This window comes from Amblyomma americanum, chromosome 2, assembly GCF_052857255.1.
Source record: "Amblyomma americanum isolate KBUSLIRL-KWMA chromosome 2, ASM5285725v1, whole genome shotgun sequence".
Taxonomy (NCBI): domain Eukaryota; kingdom Metazoa; phylum Arthropoda; class Arachnida; order Ixodida; family Ixodidae; genus Amblyomma; species Amblyomma americanum.
This window is the reverse complement of record NC_135498.1, coordinates 218248625-218270163: the sequence shown is the minus strand read 5'-3', so window position 1 is coordinate 218270163 and position 21539 is coordinate 218248625. Positions and strand designations below refer to the sequence as shown.

At 45.7% G+C, this 21539-nt stretch overlaps 1 protein-coding gene and 1 long non-coding RNA gene across 3 annotated transcripts in view; one reads left to right on the top strand and one right to left on the bottom strand.

The window, feature by feature from the left end:
- LOC144122166 (uncharacterized) overlaps positions 1–16340 on the bottom strand; it is a 178501-nt gene extending 162161 nt beyond the window's left edge. For both annotated transcript variants that reach the window (XM_077655741.1, XM_077655743.1), the window contains exon 1: positions 16225–16340. The gene's annotated coding sequence lies outside the window, so the exon portion shown is untranslated. The remainder of the gene's footprint in view (positions 1–16224) is intronic.
- A 1673-nt stretch (positions 16341–18013) lies between these two features.
- Positions 18014–19117, top strand: LOC144119468 (uncharacterized). The gene is made up of 2 exons (XR_013312378.1): positions 18014–18194; positions 18978–19117. It is a non-coding gene; the product is annotated as an uncharacterized LOC144119468 (long non-coding RNA).
- Positions 19118–21539: the final 2422 nt, after the last annotated feature.

The following is a 21539-nucleotide window of genomic DNA, read 5'->3' as shown; positions in this document are numbered from 1 at the left end:
CTCAATCCTGCGTGTCTGTATGCTCTTGAATGTCATATTCAGCAAAGCCTGGATGTGGGCTACTGGGCATGAGTCTTCTACTGTATAGCAGAGTGTCCTGTAAGCCTGTTGAGATCACTGAGAAATGACATGCTTAGCTGCATTGTTTTTTGTTATGCAGGAGACTATGTCAACCCACTGGAGCCATGGCTGCCTGAACCAGTTGCGTGGCATCACAGACCTGACTCAGCAGAAGGCCTGTACAACACGCCACATGCTTTCACACAATTTGTGGCTGAGCGCTGTATTGGTGTAGCGAAGAGCTGCTTCCGTTGCTTTCAAGGGCACCGGATGCACCACTGCCAGTGGAAGTGGACAGTGCGCATCATCACCGCACGTGCTGCACTTCACAGCCTCTGTTTGGATGTGCCCATATCAGCAGAAGGTGCAGGCGACATTGCCTCTGACCCAGATAACAACGGGCCACCTCTGAATGGTGGCTACCTCGTACAGATAGGATGCTGTTCTTTTGGCCTCTCTAGGACGACCCGTCTCCAGAGGAAGGCGTATCGAAGGATGGTGCAGCGGCAGTTGCGATGGAAAATCTAGCGTCCAGAGACGACTCACCATGCTGGCGTAGAGAGTCATATCAGCCACTCTTCCCCTGTTGCCACTGTCATTTCCTTGTGTCAGTGCACAACACACATCTGCAAGTGTGTGAGCAACTGTGTGATGTGGTTGTGCCCTTGGCCAACCTGTGTGCAGCCAGAAGCCAGCAGTGACAAACAAAGTGCCCCCCACCGGCTGCCACTTGATTTTCAGTGTGTTTGCTAGTATATCTTCCAGTCCCTCAGCAGCGTGTTGCAGTCTCTTCCTGAAGACGGAAAAGGTGTTGAAGCAGCTCGCCCGATTTCTGAAAAGCATCATTTTGAACTGTCTTTTGTCAATGCTTATGTCAGCCCACCTGCCCCTTCTCTGCTGCCTCCTTCCAGCATGGTGAAGTGCGTGTGGTGATTACCTGTGTGACGAACATGCATGAACCAAACGTGTAGTGCTGGAATAAGGCATGAAATATTTGTGATGCTTGTTGCAATCAAAAAGCTGTCTTTTATTGCATCATACATTCAGTAAGCGCGTTTATTTTTTTAGGCACAGCATTTGACACGAGTGTTTCTATTGCAGAAAAGGCAGTGTACATACAAGCATACTTTACCTTTATGTACAATTACCATATGGCATTTCTGAGTGCAGTTAAGAAAAAAAATTTGAGAAAATTGAGTTCAAAGTGCATGTTTTCTTTTATACAGAGGCTACCTGTACAATAAATATGGCATAGTACAGTGTACATACTGCATTTTCAGGACTAGAAAACATTTTGACACATATAAGATGTGTAAATACCAAAGCTAAGCTTTTAGCTTAATGGTATGTGGCTAGGGGTTTCACTCTGTGCTAAAAGCTGTACCTACTGCAAGGAGACCGCTGTACAACAATGCATAATAAATATTGTAAGGTGCAGTGGCTACAATGACTGCTGAATGACTAGAACATCTTCACTGATAAAGATGTGTAAACATCACAGACACATCACCAAGGAGATGGTGTGTGAGTTGAGGTTAGTTTACAATCACAAATCATGCAACACCATTACTGGAAATGCTCTACAGCTCTACGAATACACAGGCAGCTCCATTATGGGAAATTTTGAGCACTCGGTTATTGCCCCTTAACTGACACCTAGCTTGATTTGCATAACACAGGGTTATGAAGTCTTGTCCATGATGACACGAGATGGTGACAATGCCGAATGGCTGGACAAGCTCCTTATGCTATCGCATAATATGTGTGATAAGTGCAACTGCTTTCAAGCTGCTTTTCGTCTAGGTATTTATTATCCTAGTCATTTTCAACTGGCTGCTCTCTTTCTAACTGAAGCGGCCTGTATACAGGGTGCCTCAGATATGATGGACCATAATTTAAAAGAAAAAAACCCAAGTGGTCTTCTGACCAGAAAGGAAGTGTATGTTAGAAGCTATGCAAAGTATTTAAAGCCCTTCAAACACTGCCCTCACCAAACCCAGTTATACCAACATCACTCCACCTGCTGAGCAAAATACAATAACATATTACACATCACTGCCCTGTCCTACCTACCTAACTGCCCTGGATCATATGCAATTCAAGCGCTGTGTACCAGCAAACATAAACAAACTTGCTCAACTTTCTGCCCAGTTGCAATTAGCCTCTACACAAGCCATACAAGCAAACTACTTCTTTTTCTGGTTGGCCCAGGATCTACTACAATATCAGCAAATAGCGTTAATAGAACAAGCTCGTTCCCTCCTCGGTGACAACCGCAAAGTCATCAAATCAAGTGCTTCCTTTCTCTCTAAACAAACTAAGTGGAACATAAACATCACAATTTCTGCATCTTGAACAGGAAAAAAAAAGAAACACCGCAACAGCCGAACATAAACCGAACGGAGCTACAAAAATACACACGGAACATCAGGTGCTTATCGCGATGTGGGCGGCATCACTTGGTTACGAGGCAGAAGAGCGATTGCTGCCACAGAGGCGGGCCGTGTCGGCTATCATTTCCCGCACCGAGATTGCAAGCCATCAGCAGCTGCACCTGCCTGGTCCAGTCTGTCTGCAGTTGCTTCTATGTGATGATTCATGGTTTTCTGGTATTTTATAAAGAAAATAAACAGAACCACACGTCACTCGGTCATCGATAGGTGCCGATCGAGAACACAGACTAAAGTTGTCTTCGTCGATTTTCGAGCCAAGCGCTGCTTGTAAGTTGATGTCGGCAGGCCCGTAGCATTCACTGCCTTCAATCAGATTTTTCTGCGCACTTAAAACATCCGCAAAGTACCTTGATTTTAGACGACACGTGAAAAAAGAGGAACTAGCCATGGAATCAGCTGTTTTCTTGCGGGCCGCCATGTTCACGTTATGCCACTGCCAGCGCGCACTCATGGCAAGAGAAGTTACTCTACAGCAAATTTAATTGCAAAACTGAGAATGCTTCTAATTTTCCTTCGTGTTGTTGAGATTCCAACACAGTTTGTTACCAAAATAAAACATTATTTGTTTCCTTCATAGCGTTTCTGTTTATTTTTAGACGAACATGTTCACGCTGTACCGCTGACAGCACAACTTCGCGGCAACAAAAGTGACTGAACAGGAAACTTAATTGCAAATTGCAAAACTGGAAACACTGCTTGTTTAGCTTGGTGTTGTTGAGTTCGAAATAGTTTCCTAGCAAAATAAAACATTACTCGATTTTATTCACTGCGTCTTTACAGCAAAACATTAGTCTACGGTCCCTTGTCGTGCGAATAGTGGTTTCGGGGCGAGCCCTGCTACTAGCCACCGCAACCTTGCTCGGCACTGGCCGAATCCGCGGTCGGCATCTCTCGGTGTCGTCATTTTGACGTCACGATCTCAAAATTGAGACAGTTTTTGAGAGCGATCCGTGATCGCGGCCCAGGTACTGATCGTCCCAGGTGAAGCGGGGATGCCTTGCAGACAGGGCAAACGCGTGTGGTTGTAGTGCGATGCGTCGCTGGCGTTGCATCGAAGAAAGCGGCGCAAGGGAGCCAGGTGGTGGTTCGATCGGAGAACACGGGAGACGCCGGTGGTCTCCCGTCAAGAGATCGAAGAATTTGGCAGCAGGGGCGCGATTACGGATCGCTCTCAAAAACTCTCAATTTTGAGATCGTGACGTCAAAATGACGACACCGAGTGATGCCGACCGCGGAATCGGCCAATGCGGAGCAAGGTTGCGGTGGCTAGTACCAGGGCTCGCCCCGAAACCACTATTCGCACGACAAGGGACCGTAGACTAATGTTTTGCTGTAAAGACGCAGTGAATAAAATCGAGTAATGTTTTATTTTGCTAAGAAACTGTATTTCAAACTCAACAGCACCAAGTAAAAGAAGCAGTGTTTTCATTTTTGCAATTAAGATTGCTGTTCAGTCACTTTTTTTGCCGCGAAGGTGTGCTGTCAGCGGTATAGCGTGAACATGTTAGTCTGAAAATGAACAAGAACGAAATGAAGAAAACAAGTAATGTTTTATTTTGGTAGTAAACTGTGTTGCAATCTCAACAACACGAGGGAAAATTAGAAGCTTTCTCAGTTTTGCAATTAAATTTGCTGCATGTTTACTTCTCTTGCCATGAGTGCGCGCTGGCAGTGGCATAACGTGAACATGGCGGCCCGCAAGAAAACAGCTGATTCCATGGCTAGTTCCTCTTTTTTCACGTGTCGTCTAAAATCAAGGTACTTTGCGGATGTTTTAAGTGCGCAGAAAAATCTGATTGAAGGCAGTGAATGCTACGGGCCTGCCGACATCAACTTACAAGCAGCGCTTGGCTCGAAAATCGACGAAGACAACTTTCGTCTGTGTTCTCGGTCGACGCCTATCGATCACCGAGTGACGTGTGGTTCTGTTTATTTTCTTTAGAAAGTACCAGAAAACCATGAATCATCACATAGAAGCAACTGCCGACAGACGGGAGCAGACAGGTGCAGCTGCTGATAGCTTGCAATCTCGGTGCGGGAAATGAGAGCCGACACGGCCTGCCTCTGTGGCAGCAATCACTCTTCTGCCTTGTAACCAAGTGTTGCCGCCCACATCGGGCTAAGCACTTGATGTTCCGTTTGTATTTTTGTAGCTCCGTTCGGTTTATGTTCAGTTGCCATAGTTTTTTTTTTCCTGTGCAAGATGTAGAAATTGTGATGTTTATGCTCCACATTGTTTAGAGAGAAAGGAAGCACTTGACTTCATAACTTTGCTATTGTCACCGAGGAGAGAACGAGCTTGTTTCATTAACGTTATTTACTGATCATGTAGTAGATCCAGGGTCAACCAGGAAAGAAGTAGTTTGCTTGTATAGAGGCTAATTGCAACTGGGCAGAAAGTTGAGCAAGTTTGTTCATGTCTGCTGGTACACAGCGCTTGAATTGCATATGATCCAGGGCAGTGAGGTAGGTAGGACAGGGCAGGGATGTGTAATATGTTATTGTATTTTGCTCAGCAGGCGGAGTGATGTTGCTATAACTGGGTTTGGTGAGGGCAGTGTTTGGAGGGCTTTAAATACTTTGCGTAGCTTCTACCATGCACTTCCTTTCAGGACGGAAGACCACCTGGTTTTTTTTTTAAATTATGGTCCATCATATCTGAGGCACCCTGTATACAGGCCACTCCAGTTTGAAAGCGAACAGCCAGTTGAAAATGACTAAGATATTAAATACCTAGGTGAAAAGCAGCTTGAAAGCAGTTGCACTTATCACACATATTATGCGATAGCATAAGGAGCTTGTCCAGCCATTCGGCATTGTCACCGTCTCGTGTCATCATGGACAAGACTTCATAACCCTGTTCCGCAAACCAAGCTAGGTGTCAGTTATTGGGCAATAACCGAGTGCTCAAAATTTCCCATAATGGAGCTGCCTGTATATTCTTAGAGCTGTAGAGCATTTCCAGTAATGGTGTTGCAGATTTGCGATTGTAAACTAACCTCTACTCACACACCATCTCCTTGATGATGTGTCTGTGATGTTTACACATCTTTGTGTATCAGTGAAGATGTTCTAGTAATTCAGCAGTCATTGTAGCCACTGCACCCTACAATCTTTATTATGCATTGTTATACAGCGGTCTCCTTGCAGTAGGTACAGCTTTTAGCACAGTGAAACTTCTAGCCACACACCATTAAGGTAAAGCTTAGCTTTGGAATTTACACTACTTATATGTGCCAAAATGTTTTGTAGTCCGGAAAATGCATTGTGTACACTGTACTATGCCATATTTATTCTACAGGTAGCCTCTGTATGAAAGAAAACATGCACTTTGATCTCAAGTTTTTAGAATTTTTTTTTCTTAACTGCACTCAGAAATGCCAAATGGTAATTGTACATCAAGGTAAAGTATGCTTGTATGTACACGGCCTTTTCTGCAATACAAACACTCGTGTCAAATGCTGTGCCTAAAAAAATAAATGCGCTTTTTGATTGCAACAAGCATCACAAATATTTCATGCCTTTTTCCAGCACTACACGTTTGGTTCATGCATGTTCGTCACACAGGTAATCACCACAGGCACTTCACCATGCTGGAAGGAGGCAGCAGAGAAGGGGCAGGTGGGCTGACATAAGCATTGACAAAAGACAGTTCAAAATGATGCTTTTCAGAAATCGGGCGAGCTGCTTCAACACCTTTTCCGTCTTCAGGAAGAGACTGCAACACGCTGCTGAGGGACTGGAAGATATACTAGCAAACACACTGAAAATCAAGTGGCAGCCGGTGGGGGGCACTTTGTTTGTCACTGCTGGCTTCTGGCTGCACACAGGTTGGCCAAGGGCACAACCACATCACACAGTTGCTCACACATTTGCAGATGTGTGTTGTGCACTGACACAAGGAAATGACAGTGGCAACAGGGGAAGAGTGGCTGATATGACTCTCTACGCCAGCATGGTGAGTCGTCTCTGGACGCTAGATTTTCCATCGCAACTGCCGCTGCACCATCCCTTGGTACGCCTTCCTCTGGAGACGGGTCGTCCTAGAGAGGCCAAAAGAACAGCATCCTGTCTGTACGAGGTAGCCACCATTTAGAGGTTGCCCGTTGTTATCTGGGTCAGAGGAAGTGTCGTCTGCACCCTCTGCTGATATAGGTACATCCAAACAGAGGCTGTGAAGTGCAGCATGTGCGGTGATGATACGCACTGTCCACTTCCACTGGCAGTGGCGCATCCGGTGCCCTTGAAAGCAAATGGAAGCAGCTCTTTGGTACACCAATACAGCGCTCAGCCACAAATTGTGTGAAAGCATGTGGCGTGTTGTACAGGCCTTCTGCTGAGTCAGGTCTGTGATGCCACGCAACTGGTTCAGGCAGCCATGGCTCCAGTGGGTTGACATAGTCTCCTGCATAACAAAAAAATGACGCAGCTGAGCATGTCATTTCTCAGTGATCTCAACAGGCTTACAGGACACTCTGCTATACAGTAGAAGACTCATGCCCAGTAGCCCACATCCAGGCTTTCCTGAATATGACATTCAAGAGCATACATACATGCAGGATTTAGATGTATAAGTGAGCACTGCTGGAAGGTCAGTCTTTTACCACCATATTCATACAAATGATGCGCTATGATTTCCTACAAAACACAAGCGCTGTCAGGTGCATTTTGCTTCGGTTTCTTCAACAGGAAAGGCTATGCATTTCAACAATGTAATATGTGTCCTGTGTTTCTGCTGCAATTATATTTACCAAAAGGAAAGGGTGGCAATACACTGTATCATACTGTAATGTGTCTGCATTTGTGTAACTGTCCAGACTGATTCTTGTAGCTTTAGCAGATCCGGGCAAATGCATAGTGCTGGAGCTCAATAGATGTGACTGAGTTCGCCCGACGGGTGACACGGCTTTTTTACTGCTTACCCAGAAAAAAAAAATCACCGTCGTCCAGCAGGCCTTCCTCCGCCTCGGAATGCCGCCAGACAAACGCGTCGCGGAAGGATCCGGGTCAGCGCGAGTCCACGACCAGGATGCACATGTTCGCGCCACAGATCTGAGAAAAAACAAGCACAGCCCGTACTCACTCTCGCTTCCGAGGCCCGCACTTGTAGCTCATGCACTTATAGCTTGTAGCACTTGAACTCATGCGGTCAAAAACAGTGGCCGAGGTATACTCACTATCACGTCCGCAGCGTAGAACCGCTTGCGGCTCGTTCGCAGCACTGCCCCCAGACTCCTTGATAGTGATGAGTGCCCAATCGACACACCCGACGACGCCGGAGATGCTGCCGCGGCGAACGTTTAGGCAAAGGACGCCCTCCTTCGCCGTCGCCTTCTCCTCAGGTATCCTCGGAAAGCGAACACCCCCCTTCTGTGACCCAACGTTGACATTGGTCTCCGCTGCCCGCCGCAAAGGCTTGTTCACAGTCGGTTGGGCTGCGCCGACGTTTTCTTCATTTCCAACGGCGCCTTGAAACCCACCGGAGGCGAAGAAGCGCAGCGCGCACAGCACCTGCCGCTCCACTGACAGCGCACTCACCCGCACGCCTCCCAGAACGGCGAGTTCGTCGCACAGCCACTGCGCAGTCTTCTTCTTAAGTCGAAGCGTCGAAATAACTTGTCCCGCGCGTCAAAGTCGTCTTCATGCACCCTCCGACACCGTTGCTCGCGCGGTCACCCGCGTATACGACGATGTAAACAGCCGCCATTTTCTGTCTCAAACGTGTTGAGACTACCTTTTCCAGTCTCAAAAAATCGTCTCAATCTGCCCGCATGATTAGATGGCCAACGTCAACACTTCTGCGCCATTTACGACGTTAGTCAGTGACGAAAAAAATCAAAATGGCCGCCGCCCACGGCCGACCATTATGAGAGAGGCAAATGAGACACTTTTGGAGACAGTTTCGATTGAGAGCGATCCGTAATCGCGCCCCGGGAGAAGCGCAGCCAGATCACGTCAACGGCGGCCCGAAACGCCAGATGTTTAAAGCAGGCTACCCAAGTGTTCTTTTAAGCAGTACGGAGCCTCAGTCCATCGGCTGCCACCTCCAAGCTTGAAAGGGACCCAGGAGGCTTACGTCGGTAATCGAAGGGAGGTCACGGCAGCACGGACCCAACGTCCGACGGCTGCCACCTCCACGCTTGAATGACCCGATCTCCGCAGCGGTGTCTTACTCCACACCTCGGTTTTCTGACACGTCAGCTCTCCGCTCCTCGTGCTCGCCAGACTTTTTCGCCGTCGCCTAGCACACACCCTCCGCACGCGCAACTCTGGGCTGGCACGCGCAGCGCTGCGCTGTCCGACGCACCACTGTCGACGCACCGCGTATGTAAGTTGTCACAGTATCGAATGCGGGGCGGGTCCCTCAGTTTAATGATATCCTGCGTTTGTATACATAATGTTGAGTCATCTGTGCTGCCCCTACAAACCGGAGTACCGCAAGGTAGTGTTTTAGGCCCGCTATTATTTAATCTATGTATTAATGATATAGTTCATATTAATCAGTCAGCTAAATGGTTTATATATGCTAATGACAGTAGCATTATTTTTAAATGTGAAGATCCAAACGATTTAGCTCTGCAGTGCAACCGAACGCTTGAACCACTGTCAGTGTGGTCCCAGTCTAGCTGCATAATATTCAATCCCACTAAGACTAAGTTTTACTGTTTAGACCAAGAAATAAAGTTTTCACACTGCAGAATAAGATCAATTATAGGAATAAAGATACAACAAAAGTAGATAAGCATAAGGTTCTTGGAGTTATTTAATTCTCACTTAAACTGGGGTCACCATATTAATCAGGTCTGCAAGAAGCTGTCTACTGTTGCAGGCAGTCTGTCCTGCTGCAGAAACCTCATTCCCGAAAGAGTTAAACTCCAGCTGTACCAAGAGTTTTTTGCACCCCACATAAATTATTGCAGTCTCATCTGGAGCTCAACAACAAAAAGAAATACGGATAAAATTAATGCGCTCCTGAAGAAAGTCTTCCGCTATGTGGCAAATGTTGGAATGCACGCATCTACAAACAACCTATTTCCGAAGTATGGGTTATCCGTTTCATGCACAGTTATGAATATCAACTCCTAAATCACCTTTATTTCTCCTCCGTTGAATCTGCAAATTTTCTTAAAACTTGCAACATTACAACACCCACAAAAACAGATGCATTCACTAGAACCTCCCCCTCCCCCCACTGCCTAGTTCCCTATTTCTGCTCCCAAAACAAGTTTCAGTCATTAAAACATAATGTTCCATCACTTCTAAACAAATATAGAAATGAGTTTTTTCATCTAAGAAAGAATTCAAAATTATTTCTGTCACCTAAAGTGAACTCTTATACATGTTATCCTGAGTGTATGTATCTTGCCCTAGTTTTTAACTGACTAATTGTCCTTTGATCGTGCGCTTGCATATAATCAAATTATTTTTTCCTTTTTTTTTATTGTATCACTGTTTGCTTCATGTGTATGTACGATTTTGAGACCTGCTTTATTGCCCATTCCTTTCAATGTGATTTTTGATGAGTGAAGTTTCTTTTGTTGATAATTTGCGTCGACTGCTGTCTTGTAACGTGGTCCTTGGGCCGTCGTCAAGTTGCTTAGTGCAATATTTAGTCCAGGGGACCATTCAGAGTTTGTGTTTGTACCGCTCTGGAAAATAAACGAATTAAATTGAATTGTAAGTTACAGGCAAATACCTCACAGATGAGGAAATCAAAGCTCTTTTGGAGCAGAGTGATGCGGATTTGTTCGATTGCGATGACCAAGAGTTGTTAAACAACTGCACGCAACCGGCGCACGAATCTGACACTAAAACCAGCAGCTCCGAGTAAAGTGAGTGAGTAAGCATTTTTTATCCCCAGTTAATTCATACAAAGTAATATATTTTATTCATTGTGTAAAAAAATTATAAAATTTTGTTCAAAAATCTTTTATCTTAATTTGACCAGGTTCACCAGAATGACCGTCAATGGCATCGCTGAAGATTTTGTGCGGGAACCGAAATCACCTCATGCCTATTTTTCTGCTTACTTCCCGGAAGAATCTGCTGTTCAAACAAATCTGTATTCAGTGTAAGAAAGGTGAGGCAGATGAGTAGAGGCGAATGCGAATGAGCTCCGGACATTTGCAAGGATCCATATTTTAATGGGTGTCCTGAATGTACCACGAGTACGGATGTACTGATCACACCTGCTGAGTGTGGAGGCGATCGCAACCTCAATCTCAAGACCCACCCAGTTTGGCCACTATAAATTTTTCCCCAGGACAATGGGATGAAATAGACCACACCCACTGCACATGTAGTGGACGTCGTCTGGTGGTTACTTTTGCAAGCGCCAGTTTCCCACTAGCCACCAGAAATCTGGGCGCACAAACCGGAGAGTTCACGGGAGGCAGAAAACTACAATGTGACAGGAAATTTTTGAGTCACTTTTTTCAACCCATACGAAGTCTTGCGGAAGTGGGACACCACTTCAATTTTCTTCCTATACACTGAGCTAGCATATTTTGCCGAAAGCTTTTTGATATTTTCCCCAATGGATTCACCCACCGCTGCAACACCGAAGGGGGAAACACAGAAGCCTTCAACCGGTCAACCAGCTCCGCCAGACTTTGCTGCATCAGATGATGTCGCATGCGAAGCTCCTATTCTGGTCCTGCATACATTTCCGCTGGTTCCACCTTCTGTGCATTATTAACCCAAACTAGCCCAGCAATTTACGCTCTAGAAAGCTTGATAAGCGGGGTTATTCGCTGATAAGACGCAGTGGAGATGGATTTGAAAGAACTTGCTTAGTTCTACAGCACTGTTGTTAAGAGATTAGATTAGAACTCTTTTCTTGAAAGCCAAGAACTTACACGCGGAACGGTTTAATGACGTTAACCAGTACAACACCATGTACTTATCGAGTGTAGCACAGATTGTAATGAGTAAACATTATTGTTACATGTTTATGGTTTATGGGGGTTTAACGTCCCAAAGCGACTCAGGCTATGAGAGACGCCGTAGTGAAGGGCTCCGGAAATTTCGACCACCTGGGGTTCTTTAACGTGCACTGACATCGCACAGTACACGGGCCTCTAGAATTTCGCCTCCATCGAAATTCAACCGTCGTGGCCGGGATCGAACCCGCGTCTTACGGGCCAGCAGCCGAGCGCCATAACTACTCAGCCACCGCGGCTGCTTTTATTGTTACATGTGATACAACAATAAATTACTCAGTCATATGCAAATTACTTTATTCTAGGGATGATATCGCTTGGGAAGTCATTAAATACCTGTGCGATCAAAATTAATCTTCTCAGATTTCTCAGAAATTGACGCTGGGAGATGTGAAATCAACCTATGCACATGAATTATGCGACCAAGGGGACAAAAGTGAGATAATAATTGCTACTGCCAGACACCTAGTACGCTAAAATCAAACAATTTACTTTTTTATTGACCCGCCGTGGTGGCTCAGTGGTTAAGGCGCTCGTCTAGTGAGTCGGACGAGTACCCGGGTTCGAACCCGACCGCGGCGGCCGCGTTTCGATGGAGGCGAAACGCGAAAGGCGCCCGTGTGCTGTACAATGTCAGGGGACAGATCCCCAGGTGGTCGAAATTTTTCGGAGACCTCTGCTACGGCACTTCTTTCTTCCTTTCTTCTTTCGCTCCCTCCTTTATCTCTTCCCTTACGGGGTGGTTCGGGTGTCCACCGAGATATGTGAAACCAATTTATTTTTATTGACAGCAGCAAGCGGGCACGGTTATATTGGAAACCAACAGATAGTCGTATTCCTACCCAATTCCATTAGGGTATAATTCTCCTAGAACGCATGCACTCTGAAATATTCGTATCCAGCAGCCCGCTGACGATCGGCAACACACTACTGCCGGCGTGGTGCGGCGTTTTGTTTGCCGACGGCGTAGAACGAAGCTGTTTTCCGTCCACTTTATTTCTCAATGAAGAATACGGGAAAACGGAATGGGAAATAGAGACCGCGGGCTAGTGACATCCTAGTCGAGATCAAGAGGAAGAAATGGGCTTGGGCAGGGCATACGTAATGCGAAGGCAAGGTAGCCGATAGTCCTTAAAAGTAACGAGTGAATTCAAAGAGAAGGGAGGAGTAGCAGGGGGTGGGCGGAGGAGATTAAGAGGTTTGCGGGGATACGGTGGATGCAGTTTGCACAGAATAGGGCTGATTGGAGAGGCGACATGGAAGACGCCTTTGTCCTGCAGTGAGCCTAGTCAGGCTCAATCTCACCGCCTGTCTTTTAAAGACTGGTTCAGCCACGGACTGATTGACTTGGTTGAATTTTTTTGTGTTGCATCAACTCTTTTGCAGCGGACACGTGGAAGACATATATTTTCATTTCCCAAATAAACCTAAATTCGCCCGCTCTACTCAGGTGCTACCCGGAAAGTGATCACAGTGCTGCACTTTGGGAAATTAATGCTCTACTCTTAAGAAACATCGCAACGGTGAAAAGACGTGTATAGTAAAAAGAAAAAGCACGTGTAATTGAGATAACAAAGAGTTGAACGAGTACCGAAAGGGTCCTTGAAACAAAGGCAGAGTGCACTGGAGTGATTGAAGTATGGTCCACAATTAACAAACAGATATTTGAGCGCCAGCAACGGTTTGTTCCACAATACAAGATTAAAAGGGCATTGTGACAAAGTCGTACGTGTTGCCACTTTGGCCACGTAGCCAAACATTACAGGAACTGTAAAGCAGAAGATGACAGCGCACTTTGTGAACCCATGTACACAGACTGCAGCGTCATGGGAAAAAAGACCATGCTGCACTAACAAGAGATATACTGGAGGCACATATTATTGTAAACTTGCAGGGCGATTGTATGAGCGCGCCCTCACTTGCATTGTCCCAAAAAGAAATCAAGTACATCGGATGTGAAATAAGACCCGTGCCAGTATCCGCCGGCACTGGTTCTTTTCTTGCATGTTTTTGTGCGATTTTTCCTTTCTGGTTGCCAGTGGGTATAAAAAGCCTGCTAGACATAACTTCAGTTGTCAGTCAGTGTTCTTTGTGTTGTGTGCCTTATTCTGTGCCGTCAAATGCGTTGTAGTTAAGGGCGCTACGTTCCGTCGTCGATATACCGAAAAGAAGTAACTAAAACGTTGCTTTACTCAGGAGTCCCGCTGCCTTTCACACAAAAGAAGCAAGTTTACAGCTCATTTAAACGAAAAGCGATTCGTTAAAACTGAAGATTCTAATACTCGAAGATTTTGTTTACTGGTGAAATGTTGTGTACAGTAAATAAGGGTTGTGTACGTGCTACGTAATCTGCAGAGGAAATAATACGGATGGCTTTATTTTACATTAGGAAAATGTGGTTAATATGCGTGCGGGCTGCGGCTCCCCAAGAAGAAACGGCAATAGTTAATCTTGGAGTGAAATAATGCGTGGTGTATCATTTTCTTGATTTCTACATGCAGTATATAGCGACATCGACATATCATACCTACAGTTTTTGAAAAATTACGAGTAAGGTATTGAATATGGTCAGACCACTTGAAATGTTCGTCAAAGATGATACACAGAATTTTGAGTTTTTGGCGACTTCAATTCTGTTGTACTCAGGGTTAGCGACTTAGGTGCAGATACTCTGCGGTTTACTGCACGGAAAATTATTGCTTTAGATTTGCGGTCTTAACATTTCTTCATCATCATCAGCGTCACTACGCCCACTGCAGGGCAAAGGCCTCTCCCATGTCTCTCAAATTAACCCTATCTTTGGCCAATCAGCTACCGTGTCCCCGCAAACTTCTTAATCTCAACCGCCGACCTAACCTTCTGCCGCCCCCTGCTACACTTACCTTCTCTTGGAATCCACTCCGTTACCCTTAAGGACCAGCGGTTATCTTGCCTTCGCATTACATGCCCTGCCCAAGCCCATTTCTTCCTCTTGGTTTCGTCTAGGATGTCATTAACCCGCGTTTGTTCCCTCACCCACTCTGCCCGCTTCCGGTCTCTTAACGTTACACCTATCATTTTCCTTTCCATTGCTCGCTGCGTTGTCCTTAACTTAAGCTGAACCCTTTTCGTTAGCCTCTGCGTTTGTGCCCCATAGGTGAGTACCGGTAAGATACAGCTGTTGTATACTTTTCTCTTGAGGGATATAAGTGAACTGCCATCCATGATCTTAGAGAACCTGCCATATGCGTTTACTCCATTCTTATTCTTCTAGTTATCTCCCTCTCATAATCTGGATCAGCTGTCACTACCTGCCGTAAGTAGACGTATTCCTTTACCACTTGCACCACCTCGCTACCAAGTGTAAACTGCTGTTCCTTTGCAAGACTGTTGAACGTTACTCTGGTTTTCTGCAGGTTAATTTTTTTACTCACTGTTCTGCTCTGCCTGTCTAACACATTGGTCATGCTTTCCAGTTCGTCTCCTGTGTGACTTAGCAAGGCATTCCCATCACCGAATTATATTGAAATTCACACTGGAGCTGTACAGCACTTTTTCTAGAACGGCATTTCTTTTTACAAGGCATTTGTTTTGATAAGACCAATAACCAGTTGTAATAACTAAATACTTGCGTTAATCTAGGCTGCCAGTCTAACTGAGCTCCAAGGCTTTGAAATATCTTGCGTGCAGAATTTGCGTCCCTTTGCGGCAACTTTCTTGTTCACAAAGGCTGAGTTGGAAACTTTTTAGGTGCTTATAAGAAGCAAATCTGGTCAACCTTGAAGACAATTGTAGTGTACAAGTTGTTGGTCATATAACATAAATATCAAGTAAGTATAATCGCTCGTTTCAAAGTTAGGGGCCGTTAAATAACAAAATATCGTCATTTGAACCCCTCTTTCTTATAGGTCAACTGCTGACAATATTGTGCTACTCCACTGGTTGTTTTCCAATTACACTAACTCACGGCGTAGCGCCAAGTGAATTGCATATAGAAGCGAGGAAAGAAAGCGAAATGCCCCGTTCGGATATGCGCAGAGCGACTTAAGCGTTTCATTTTCAGTTATCTGTTAGGCGTCCAGCGAGAGCTAGAAGTCTGAAACAAAGTAGCAACACTCCAATCAGTCAGTCAGTTGCCGCGGAATGACGTTCGGCAAAACGCGTGGACCAGCCGCGGTGGCTCAGTGGTTAAGGCGCTCGTCTACTGGGCCGCAGTAGCCGGGTTCGAACCTGACCGGGGCGGCCGCGTTTCGATGGAGGCGAAACGCAAAAGGCGCCCCTGTGCTGTGCGATGTCAGTGCACGTTAAAGATTCCCAGGTGGTCGAAATAATTCCGGAGACCTCCGCTGTGGCACCTCTTTCTTCCTTTTTACTTTCATTCCGTCCTTTGTCCCCTCCCTTACGGCGAGGTTTCGGGGCCCGCCGAGATAAGTGAGACAGCTACTGTGTCGTTTCCATTCCTCAAAAACCAATTTTCATTTCAAACGGTTGGTTCCACTTAACTTTGATGCCACTTCCGGATGTTTTCGGAACATGTGTTGTCAGGGATTGGCTATCGCGTGGGCACATGCTGATGTTCATTTGTGTACAAAAAAGGAACAGCTTAGTTTAGCGTGAAAATGTCTGGCGCGCAACCCAACGAGGCCGACAACAGTAGCAGCAGCAAAACAGTGAGCACGTGGAAAAGAGAAAAGCGTCGTTTCGCTTGCACGAGTCCTCGGCTGATTTCGCGGGCAGCAGCAGCGTGGCACCGAATGCGCAGCGGGGAGCGGTTTGGGCGCGACACTCACCGCAAGGTCAGGCTGCTGATGGGCCGCAGACGAGGGTCTGGCGCTATTCCCGCGGGGGAAAGCCCGGCTGCGTGCCAGCGCCGCGGCCCGCGCCCTCCGGCGGCGACCCGCGTCGGGGCCTCCGTCGGGGAGCGCCGAGACGCGGCGGGTGTGTCCTCTGAGGACAACTTCCGTCGCCCTCCCTTCGTGTACAAAGAGGCGCCGCACAGGACTCGCGTGGAAGCGTGTAATTCGTGGCAGCAAAAAAAGACGACAGAAAACATGAAAAGTTATTTACGTTAAACGTTGCACTGTTATGAATAGAACTACGCAGCTTCAGCTAAGCTGCAGCCCCGAACGGTTATAAAGTGCTCCGCAAGAGCCGCACCAGAGGGAGGGGTGGAGGAGTGGCTGCGTTTTCCGGACCTAGAATCTCTACTTTAGCAGTGTTCATGGAGTCATCAAATATACAGAATTTGCGACCCTTCTCGTCATCATTTATTAACCCACTTAAGGGCTGCTGTCTAAGGGGCCAGGCGAATACAACCAAAACACAGAACTTAAGGTCAATACAAAAGTATATAAATATAAAACGAATTAAATATTATGCCTGGAACAGATGGATACAGAACAAAAAGGTAATATAAAAAACCAACATAGATATAAACCGAAGCAAAGAATGCATAATTGAAAAAGATTTAAGAGAAAGTTGGTGAGGGCTAGTTGGTTCATGGTCGAAGAAAGGAAAAAACTACGCAATTAGGCCAGGACGGCAGGCAAACGGATGAACACAACATCATGGGCGCTGACTGCGAACTGTTTATTCATAGAAGCGGAAGCATAGTTTATAAAGGCGGGAACCAAGGCACGTGACAGCCTTTCTAACTCGCGCAGGCAAAGACAAAAAAAGGTTAAAAAAACAAGAAACTCCATATAAAAATCATGTATTGATACTGAAGGCCAGGTGTGACCTGGTAACATGATGAAGCACCTCAGTGCGCTACATGTGAAAAACAAACATGTGAAACAGATCAAGGAAGTAAACAACGGCAAGATGCCCCGTAACAAAAACCAGGAGTAAAGGCGAAGGGTGAGGCAAAAAGAACGTGTTGGAATCGATATAGTCAGAATACAAAACAACAGTCAACAAAATCAAAGGCGAAGTTGGTGGAATGTGGACAACAATCAACTGGAGAAGAAGCAAATGTGAAGGCAATAAACTTCAAAGTCATGACAATGGATATCAACAATGGCGAGATAACAGTGAGCGCATAGCGACAAAAATGTACAACGAAGCAATTATTGAAACTGAAGCTCGACAAAACCACCTGGAGAAGTTAAAAACTGCATGTGAAAGAGTTGGGCTGCGGCTTAGCTAAAGTGTTAGGCCTGGATATCTCGAAGCGAAAAGCGTTTAGCAAGGCGTGCCTCTCATGATTCTGGCGTTTCAGCCGCTTGTCGAGCCTTGCACTTTTCATATCTTCGCTGCTTTTGAGCCAGCTCCCACGCTACCACTTCTGGGTCTTCTCCTCCTTCCATGGCGAAAGGTCAGACGACGGAGACAGCGCGCGGCGGCGACGACGGCTGCGGCAGCAGCGGCCACCTGCGCTCCGCTTGACGTCACTTGGTTTCACGGTCAGACGACGGAGTCAGCGCAGAAGCGTTTGCGGGTCGGTAGGCTGGAAACGCCGATTGGTCGGTGGGATGCGTGTCTGCGTGACGTTTTTTTCGCTTCACCCTCGTTCTCAACCGGATGTGGGGTCGCCGCGCCTCTCTCGGCCTGTCCCTAGAGTGCCTAGGGAATCGCCAGGTACGGCCGTCCGCCGTGCGTGCGTGTCCGCGGGCATTCCCTTCGTGAGCCTAGGCGGCGGCGAGCGCGTTTCGGGAGGTGTCCAGGTATCGCTTTTTTGCGTGGTGCGCTCGTCGGCAACAGCCAGCCGAAATTTCTGCACAGTTCTCGCTTCCACGACATTACGACGACCCGCATAAAGGTACGCATTTTATCTCAAATTTCGCTTCATGTAGTGCTGCACCGTTTACCTACATGCCTTGCGCATTCCAGGACCTCGTTTTACTGCTGCAGAAGCACGTGGGTAGTGTCGTGCTGGTGTTCAAAGTTTTGCCACGCCATTACGACGACCCACATAAGGCGCAGTTTGAGGACCGCCGGCGCCGCCAGCTGAACCGCCGTCTGCCAGTGCAGTGCAGCTTTGCTTAATTCCTTAGAGACTTCTCGCGTTTTTTCGAAATCAATGGCAGCCGTGAAAATTTACATATTAGACCTCGCTACAGCATTATCCCAGCGTAGCGCGCCTTTGTTTCTTTGCGTTGGCAAGCGTTAGAAGCGCGCGCCGTCTCGCACTTTGTCCAAGTCGGCTCTAAAACTCGCGCTAGGCCTCGTTGCCGGGTTGACAAAGTGCATGGCTTTGTTCCTTTCAATGGCAAGCCTCTGCCACTACAGTTGGCGCCCTTAATTTTATATCGCTGTCAGCTCCAACAGCAAGTCCAAGAAAAGTTATGACGATCGCGCGGTGTGGAAATCGGCGGTAGAGACAAAAAACTCGTGCTTGTAGCTAGAGACTTACCCAGCTCCAGTGCGCCTTTGTTTATTTCCGTACCGACTACTCGCGCTTTGTAGAAATCGACGCCAGCCGTGAAAGTTTACATATTAGACCTCGCTAGAGCATTAGCCCAGCGCAGCGCGCCTTCGTTTCTTTGCGTTCTAACTTGTATGCAGCACACCTTTGTTTGCTCGTTACTTCTGTTCTTTTCAGTCGTTTCCTGAATCCGTCCAAAGAGCCGGGCTAAGTGGATGATTGTTCGCCGTCAATGGAACCACATGGCGATCGCACTGCATACAGCACGACTTTGGTCCATGTGTTTTTTGAATAAAAACATCAGATGTCGAAGGTCATGGTCGTGTCCGAGGATTGCTTCGACAGCTGGGGCAAAACCATGGTGACCGCACACGCTTTGTCGCCGCTGCCAAGTGAAGAGGCACAAAACGGCTGTCAACCTTAATAAACGCCTTTTCGGGGCCGCCTCAACAGTGTTTCCTGGCAGATCACACGCTTTCCACCCTGCGCACGTGTTCTCCTCATTGCCAATTAAATAGGTACTTCAAACCCTGCAGAAGGCTTGAATTAGGAACTGCTAATATTAAGATGGTGTATGGTACTTGAGAAACAATAGCGGCTACAATAACAAAGATGGAGAAGGGGTGGAGTTACAGGCAAATAAAAAAAGGTTGGAGGTACTCAGATAACAAGCTGAAATAGTTTTGGACGGGACTTCTAGTTATTGGATATAAAAGACTCAAATAATGCATATTCAAGAGTTTATTAAGGTTTTTGTAGAAATATACTCTAAGCACTTTCCCTTCAGGAACAGTAAGCAGTCTAAACGAATAAGAAAACCACGGATCACGCCAGAGCTCGAAAGAATGATAAAGCAAAAACAAGTTGTACCATGCCTTTTTGAATAATCCCTCTCTAGAATCTAATCTTATTTAAAAAAAAACAAGAAATTAACTAAATGCTGAGCTTAGGCGTGCTAAGATTGTGTATCATCAAAAACTGTTCTCTGATGTTAGAATGAAATATTCAGACGCTGTCTGGAAAGTTGTAAATAACTTGTTACGTCGCAATACGAAAAATGCGCCAACTCAACGAATAATCTATAAGGGCTCTGAATTATCCGGTCAGGCTCTTGCTGACCATTTCAACAGCAATATTTAACTATCCATTTATCTATGATGCATCTACCTGAAGTTCCTTCATATTGTAGCCCTTTCGAAAGCCTTTTCCTTGAGCCCACCAGTGAGACTGAAGTATGTACAACCTTTATGAATTTAAGTAATAGCAAAGCCTTAGATGTTGGCAATATTCAGATAAAACCAGTCAAATATGTACTATCTTTTATTATAACTGCTTGCATACATCTTCAATTTGTTAATTGAAACGGGAGTTTAGCCGGAAGAAATGAAGAAAGCAAGAGTGACAGTTGTGTTTAAAGGGGGAGATAAAAATGTAGTGACCAATTATAGACCAATATCTTTGATTCCAATGTTTTCAAAGGGCTTGGAAAAAGTAATCTTTTCCCGTGTAGTGAACTTTCTTAATGCAAAACAAATCCTGTCTGATGCTCAATTTGGCTTCCGAAGGGGCAAGTCGACGGAAACGGCTTTGTTATCACTTAAGGAATGTATCCTGCAAAACATTGAAGCAGGTATTCTCACTGTCGGACTCTTCATTGATTTTAGTAAGGCTTTCGATTCCCTAAACCATCAAATATTAACTCATAAACTTTCTCAAAATGGAGTTCGTGGAACACCTTTAGACCTCATGAAATCATACCTGCAAAATCGAAACAATCTGTCTATATCCACAACCATCAGTCTTCTTTTCTGGCGGTACGAAATGGCGTGCCTCAAGGCAGCATTCTGGGCCCGATGCTTTTTAACATCTATATAAATGGCATTGTGCATATTTATGACAAAGCGAAATTTATTATATACGCCGATGATAGCAGTATACTAATCTCTGGTCACGACATAAACAAGTTAATTGAAGAGTGCAACGTAATTCTTACGAAACTAGAGAACTGGTCCTCTTCTAATTGCCTCCAAATAAACCCTACAAAGACTAAGGTAATAATTTTCCGTGCAAGGAACAAGCCAGTCGAACTACAATGCGCTCATAAATACGCAGGTTAAGAAATTCAAATTGTAGACAGCCACAAAATCCTTGAAGTTATTTTCTCGTCGCATCTCAGGTGGGATCGGCATGTGGAAAATATTTGCAAAAAGCTCTCTTCAGTAGCAGGTGTTCTAACACGATGTCGATGGCTCCTTTCCACTCACGTGAAAATTCAAATTTATCATGCTCTTCTCGGTTCCGTAACTTTGTTTGGGCAACCACCACAAAAACAAATGATAAAAATACAGGTTCTGCAGAAGAAAATGATCCGCTACATTGCAAACGTTCCTTATCTGTCTCTCCAACGCAAACTGCTTTTAGAAATTATAACATAATTCGTTTTGAACATATATATGTTTTTCGCATTTTGAGGTTCTTTTACCATTCTTCTCCTGCTTATAGAGATTTCTTAATACGTACTAATCATTTAAGGACCGCTTCGAATCGACTCTACACCTGAAACACCGATCTCTGGCATATTCCATATTTTCATATTATTTATAAACTACAAACGCTTGAACACAATTTACCGACCACCCTTAATAAGTACAAAGCTTTCGCTAGTGTTAAACCAAGCGAGTTAAAAATGTATTTTGTTAATATATAGCCAGGTTGCATTTTATGTGCCTCTGTTGTCTG